This window comes from Helianthus annuus, chromosome 8 (genome assembly GCF_002127325.2).
Source record: "Helianthus annuus cultivar XRQ/B chromosome 8, HanXRQr2.0-SUNRISE, whole genome shotgun sequence".
NCBI lineage: Eukaryota > Viridiplantae > Streptophyta > Magnoliopsida > Asterales > Asteraceae > Helianthus > Helianthus annuus.
In genome coordinates this window covers 112,330,644-112,338,435 of record NC_035440.2, presented here as the reverse complement: position 1 = coordinate 112,338,435, position 7,792 = coordinate 112,330,644, and the positions used below count along the sequence as shown (strand labels likewise).

Here is a 7,792-nt window from a genome sequence, read left to right as displayed (position 1 = left end):
TGCTCCGGAACTCCGCAACCTTCCATGGGCTTGCGGACGAGGATCCCCATCTACATATTACTAATTTCTTAGAAATATGTGATACCTTTCGGATCAATGGAGCATCAAATGACGCCATCCGCCTCCGAATGTTTCCTTTTTCACTAAAAGACCGAGCAAAAGCTTGGCTTAACGCCCTCCCAGCTGGATCGGTAAACACCTGGGATGAACTAGCCCAAAAATTTCTATATAAGTATTTCCCTCCCGCTAAAACGGCTAAATTAATGACTGAAATTAATACATACTCACAAGAGGATGGGGAATCCTTATATGAAACTTGGGAAAGGTTCAAGGAGCTATTGCGAAAGTGTCCACATCACGGCCTTGCGATATGAGAACAAGTGTCCACTTTCTATAATGGGCTGTTGCCACACACAAGGCAAACACTGGACTCTAGCTCCGGGGGACTTTTAGGTAATCGTCGCCCACATGAAATATATAATCAAATTGAGGAAATTGCTCAAACCAATTTTCAGTGGCACACTCCCCGAGGCAATAAATCCATTGCCCCGGGCGCCCATAAGGTTGATGAAAACACTTCTTTACAAGCCCAAATCGAGGCCCTTTCTTCAAAAATAAAAAAATTGGAAATGACAAAAACGGTCTCGGTTATGGCTTGTGAAGGGTGTGGTGGGCCACATGAAAATCGGAGTTGTATGAAAGAAACAGACGATCAACAAGAATCGGTAAACTACATTGATAATAGACCTAGGCCGTCGGGTCCTCCAACGGGCACCTACAACCAAGGATGGCGAAATCACCCTAACCTTGGTTGGAGAGAACCCGGCAATGGTAGTAACCAACAAAACGTAAACCAACGAACAAACTTTCAACAACCAAGAAATGAGTCACAAAATTTCCCTCAACAACAAAGTGGACGAGAAAGGCTTGAAGATACTATATCTCGCCTCATATCCGACACTGAAAAGAAAAACTCGGATAGATTTCTACAATTAGAATCAAATTTTAGAAATCAACAAGCTAGTATTCAAACCATCGAAAAACAAATCAGTCAACTAGCACAAAATTTCTCCGAGAGACCCCAAGGCGCGTTACCAAGCAATACCGAAACAAATTCAAAGGCGCAAGTCCATCTAATAACACTACGAAACCGCACCGTGGGTCCTACGGAAAGCCCGCCGCCCACCGAGGAGACCGTAGCACCACCCTTACAAGAGAAAGGGTCCCCTCCTTCAGCAGAACCCACCAAGGCTCCTCGAGTTCCATACCCCGGTAGGTTAATCCGACAAAAGACCGATGAGCAATTCGCAAAATTCGAAAGTTTACTAAAACAATTGCATATCAATATTCCTTTCATTGATGTCCTAACCCAAATGCCTAAATACTCTAAGTTCATGAGGGACTTCCTCACTCATAAAAGGAAAATTGAAACATTGCAATTAGTGAACTTAGGCGAAGAATGCTCTGCTCTCGTACTCAACAAACTCCCCCAAAAGAAAATCGATCCCGGAAGCTTCACAATTCCTTGCTCAATCGGTGACTCCCCCGTTCGTAATGCACTAGCCGACCTTGGGGCTAGCATTAACCTCATGCCCTCATCAATGTTCAAAAGACTCGGCCTAGGAAAAACGAGTCCTACAAAAATGAGTATACAGCTTGCTGATCGATCCGTCAAATTCCCGCAAGGTGTCATTGAAAATATCCTAGTCAAGGTCGATAAGTTCGTCTACCCGGCCGACTTTGTCATACTTGATATGGAAGAGGACACCGAAGTCCCCCTCATATTAGGGAGACCATTTCTCGCCACCGCACAAGCAATGGTAGATATGAATGACGGAACCCTCACTTTAAAATACGGGGATGATGAAGTAAAGTTCGGGGTTGGGAAGAGAATAGAGGACGATGACCCGGTAAATTACATGAAGGTTATTGATTCGAGTTTGGATGATGCTCTCCGACGGTGCAACATGGGATGCAAAACATCCCGATCAGAAAACATATAACCTTGCCTTGGGTCTAACCAAGGACCCTTATAAACGTGGCGCACCACGGAGGCAATCCGCGGAACTATCCTTAGTTTAAGTTTAATCTTTTAGTTTTAATTTGCAGGAATAAATCACACTTATGGTGGTCAAGGATGACAAGGGAAACGAGAAACATAAACCCATGCACGAAAACAGGGCACCCGACAACAATTTCTCCGTTAAAGTAAGTTCAGCACGGGTCGTGCCCATCCAACACGGCCCCGTGCTGAACAACCCGCAGACAAATGCCCAGTTCAGGTAACTGGACACGGGCCGTGTTCGCTGAACACGCCCCTGTGTCCAGGCTTCTGTTTCTTTTCTTTAATTTTCGTTACTGGCACATGAACACGGTGCCGTGTCCGGTCCCCACGGGGCCGTGTCCAGACTGCCAGTAACATAAATTTTTGCTTTTGACACCATTTTACACATTCAATCAACCTAAAAATCTATTTTTGGGACACATTGAGGACAATGTGTAATTTAAGTGTGGGGGGGATGCTAAAACCTTGAATTTTGCAAGTCCTAATAACAAGCCTTACACAAAACTCTATTGGAACCGCTAATCACCCCAAATTTTTTCAAAAATTTTCAAAATTTTCATTACTTGTCTAAGTTTAAGTTGGGAATTCTAAGACTAACAAGGTTATATTTTTATAAGTTTACAACCGATAGCGTCGTGATAAAAAGAACCAACATAAGAAAATTATGACACGGCATGACAAGCTTAGTTAAAATTCGATTATATATACTCGATCACATAAAAAAAACCCATTCCCACAAAAGTGAGTTTTTGAGCCTTTATTGAGCATAAATATACATCTTTACGCTAAATGCTCATCTTTCGTTTCTTGTGTGAATAGCCGCTTGGTTCTTACGACTCTAGAACTTGCCACGACGATTCATTCCCGGTCCTTACCAACTTAAACCCAAGTAAGTAAATGATGGAGGCATTAGGACTAACCCTTTTTCTTTCAACACCATTATTTTTATTTTTCTTTTCACCTACCCAAAAATTCCCCCTAGTTAACCCCTTTGAGCCTAAACCTTTTCATTTCTTAACCCAAAACCCTTTTTACCCACCAAAACCCTTTTTATTTTTACCCTTTATTTTAGTAACAAGCTCGGTTTTCGTGTGACCAAAAAAAATTTTTTTGAAGCTAGAAATAAACAAACAAAGCTCTTCAAACAAAAGCTTGTTTGGATAAATACTTCATTTAAAATAAAAAGTCACAAAAACAAAATGTTTTACGAAAACCGACGCGCCCTTTTCTACTAACCACTAACCCAACCACCCACCTTTAGCCCAAGCCTAACCCTTCACCCAAAAAGTCCTCTTGATATTTACAAAGGTATAAAGTTAAAAAGGAGGAGGATTGATTGCTTGGCAAGCTTATGGTAGGAATAAGTTCCATGCCGCTCTCGAGTGATTCACTAAAAATACACCTTCGGCCGAGTGTGAGTGATTTCTCCCGAGAGGTATGTGAACTTGTATATAAATGGAATTTTAGAAAGGTATGTTATGCCTTAATAAATAATTTACCTTATGAAAAGTTTTTAATAAATCATGACGAATAGGATTGTAAATAAGTAAAAATAAAACCTAAACAATCTTGGAAAATCCCGACACTCTATGACAAGCCAAAACCTTCTCTTCTACCTATTCCATTTGGGAGTGTAAGCCACATATTAAGGAGTTTTGCTTGAGGACAAGCAAAAATTCAAGTGTGGGGGTATTTGATGTGTGTAAAATGCAACATATAAATTACATCAAAAGAGGCATAAAACTAACCCTTTTTAAGTACTAATGTTGGAAAAAGTGTGTTTTTGTCTTCCTTTTGTATTTTCAGGATTAAATGAGCTCAAATTAACAAAAGAAGCAAAAAGACAGCTAAATCTAACATAAATACAAGAAAAGGAACAAAAGTGGATTGCCCGACCCCTCGACAACATCCTCCCAAGCAAAACAGAGAAGGCAGAAGACTGAACACGCCCCGTGCTCAGCGAGCACGCGGCCGTGCCCAAGAAGCAGCAGAAAAGACAAACCTATAGAAGCTTCTATTGCCCACCACGGGGCCGTGCCCAGTGAACACGGGGGCGTGGCGAAAGTACTGCAGGCGCATTAATTGTAATTGCGAATTACAATTAATGAGGAGAGATAGTGTCAGACAAGCACGGGGCCGTGCCCAGCGGACACGGGGCCGTGCCCAGGCCGCTGTTCAGCCTATAAATAGGAGTGCTTTGGCTCATTGCAACTCATCCCTTGGCACACCACCTCTCTCACACTTCATCCACCACCCACCACCATCACAACACCATCATCCACCACCATCATCCATTGTCCATCATAGAGTGTGTGAGTCGTCTCGGGATCCAAGATTGATCGTAAGAGTTCTTGACAATCAAGGCCATGTTTGCCTAAGTCTCTTACATCACTTGGTGAAGACAAGTGTTTAGTATAATACTTTTTATTTTTAATCTTTTGCACTTTTTATTTGGTTTTGTATTAATGACTTTAATAACTAGTTGCTTATGTTGAAGGTGACTTTTCCTTATCGTTTGTCCGTGGTGTCTTGGCATTATTTTACTGTCTATATAAAATAAAAGATTTTCACCATTCATATCTCCACGGTCTATATGGAGGTATGTTGGCTACCTGGTCGGGGGTTAAGGGAACGGTTTGGTAAGGGTCTTGCCCTTATTCAGCGTTTAGAGGTCCTGCAAGGGACCTGGGTCAAATTTAGTAGGACCTCCTTCAATACCCAAAGGTATTGGATGGCGGGGGTCCAAACTCTTTGATCCCCTCATAAGTTAACTACTATTAATACTATAACCCGGCTATTTAGGACTGTATCCCTGCTGACTCAGACTACTTAGTCGAGGGTAACGTCACCTCCAAAAGAGGGGCCTACCATAATTTGCATTAATAACTTAATTCATTATCTTTCAATAATCCGACCCTTTAGGATTGTATCCTTGCTGACTCAACTACTTGGTTGAGGGTAACGTCACCTTCAAAAGAGGGGCCTACTACAATAACTAAGATAATCTCTTAAACAAGTGCAAAAGTGCGAAAATAATCAAAGGTTATACTAATACACGAGTCGGATCCAAGTTATTCATCTTGTCTATTTGTTTTTATTTTTATTTTATTTCTCAGCATTTAGTTAGTTTTATTTTCTTAGTTTAAAAATCTTTTTTCTAACATTTTGATTTGATTAGACGTTGAGGATAAACCGGTACTAAAAGCTCTTGTGTCCTTGGACGACCTCGGTATCTTACCAACACTATACTACGTCCACGATGGGTGCACTTGCCCATATGTGTGTTTAGTGTTAGTAAATATCGTGTTTTATAAATTTAAAACTTGGCTAAAAAGTGTAAAAAGGGCTTAAAATATATACCAAAAATATATTACACTACACACGCATCACCTTTCTTTTTGAAATTACCGTTATGATTTGGTTTCTTTCGATAACCTGAACCAGAACTATAACCCTTTTTCTTGTTTTCTCTTTGTTGTACTCTTGAGGTGTACTTTTTAGGTTTTTCAGAAAGATTTATATCTTTTATTTCAGAAATATTAATTTCTGTTAGTTTGAAAACCTTTTTGATCATTTCAGTTTTGACACCTCTTATTGGAAATTCTTCACCAGAATATAATTTGTCTGAATCATTCAAAGTATAAGCTACTTTGAATGTTTCGTCATTCAAATTAGATTTTGATAACAAAAATTCTTTATTATAAACCCGTTTGCTCTTTTTGACTGTTGGACTTGACGTTTCAGACTTTGACTCTGAATTTGACTCCGACTTTGACACCTCGGTTTCATCTTTATCCAACACCTGATAGACCACTTTCTTTATTAACTCTGACTCATGATCAGTATCAGATGAAGTGAAAGTGACATTAATATTGTCTTGCAAATTATCTGAAGACTCAGATTCCCACTGTAAATTGGTTGCCTTTTCGACTCTTTCTGAATTTGGATTTCGTGTTGAATATCTATTTTCAAGCGGGGGTGGACGCTTGTTGTAACTGGCACTATGTTTCTTAACAGAATTCTTTTCTTCAGTATTCTCTTCTTCAAATGCCTTCATGCCTTCAATGGTTGGATAAATCCTGTCAATAACATAAGAAGTACATGAGTAACTTTTTAACAACCTATTTACCCTTTCTGTTTCAATCCTTTGTGTTTCCAGTTTTTGTTCCAGCACAAAACACTTCTCAATGTAATAATTGACAATTTTCTGCTTTGTCATGAAAGCTCCTTGAAGTGTCTTCATAGCTGTTGCTTGTTCACTGCTTGATTGATTGTACTGATTCATGGCTTTATTTAGAACATCATAGGATTCTTTCAATCTGTTCATGTTGTGAATTAAAGTACTGTTTTGCTTCTTCACTGCTTCACAGGTTTCACATTTCACAGGAATCTTTCGTGCATCAGCTTCTGCTTCAACCGTGAAAGCTGGAATTTCCTTTACCTTTTTATTTATCACACGAACTTCTTCATCATCACTGCTAACTTGTTTTTTAACTTTCTTCTTTTTCACTCGAACTTTTCCATCATCACTGTCATCACTTTCTTCTAGCATTCTTAAGTGCTCTTTCATTCTGTTTGCATAATAATCATCATTATCACTATCTTCAACAACTTGAGCAACAAAAGCTTTAGCCTTTAATAATTCTTTATCTGGACAGTAATTGTCCCAGCTAAAATTCTCCCAGCTAAAACCTTCTGGTAATCTTTCATCATCTTGATCTATCAGACATGCTTTACTATCAGCTAAAATATATTTGTCCCAACTGAATCCTTTTGATGATCTTTTATCATCTTGATTCACCATACAAGCTCTCTTTGATGATTCTTCGATCGCCTTCTTAGCATGTGCAGTTTGTGGTTCATGTTGTTGATGCGGTTGTTGAGCAACTTGATGATAAATTGCTTTCCGATAATAATCATTGTTGTTGAACGGATTTTGAGCTCCACTTGCTTCGCGGTTTGTGCATTCTCGCTTGAAATGCCCTTTTTCCCTGCAACGAAAACAAGTAACTTTAGATTTATCAAAACCTAAAGTAGAAACATTAGCATCACGGAAGTCATCTCTTACGGTAATCTGCTTAAATTTCTCAGCTCTTCTAAGCACACTTGCTAAACACCACTTTATATCCATTAACTCCATCTCCTCAGCATATATCTGATCGTAATCCTCTTTTGTCAACATTGGATTTCTGATCCTTCCTGCAACTAAACTCTCATATGACTCTAACACAGTCACCAACAAAGACATGTGACCTCTCGCAACCTCTTCCGAGAAATTCTGACCATTCTCAAGATTTAATGCAATGTTGCATTGTAGCATTTTTCCATTCTTGGTTGCTGAAAAATTTGGATCAAATGATGGATATGAAGAAAATCCCGGTTTGCTGTTTGATCCTTGAGATGACCCTCCAGAAGAACTTTTAGCGTTGAATGCAGTTTCAATCTTTGGTGACATGTTGGTCTTATCACTGATACCTCCTTTGTAATATAAACCAATATCTTGTTCACCATCAAAATCTTTCATTCTTGATATCTTCCGCTGTTCCATCTCTTGAGCTTCAAGTTTCTCAATAAACTTTCCCAGTGTTAAATTCCCAAAATCTTTCTTATTTCTCAACATCATAAGATACGTGCCCCAAACATCATGTGGCAACGCATCAGCCAACTTCTCAATCAATTCTTCATTATCTTTTGTGATGCTCAACCTCTTCATGTTAACTATCAGAT

At 39.4% G+C, this 7,792-nt stretch overlaps 1 non-coding gene across 1 annotated transcript; it reads right to left on the bottom strand.

Annotated features, from left to right (window-relative positions):
* Nucleotides 1-257: 257 nt before the first annotated feature.
* LOC118481444 lies at nt 258-364 on the bottom strand. The gene has a single exon (XR_004865653.1). It is a non-coding gene; the product is annotated as a small nucleolar RNA R71 (small nucleolar RNA).
* Nucleotides 365-7,792: the final 7,428 nt, after the last annotated feature.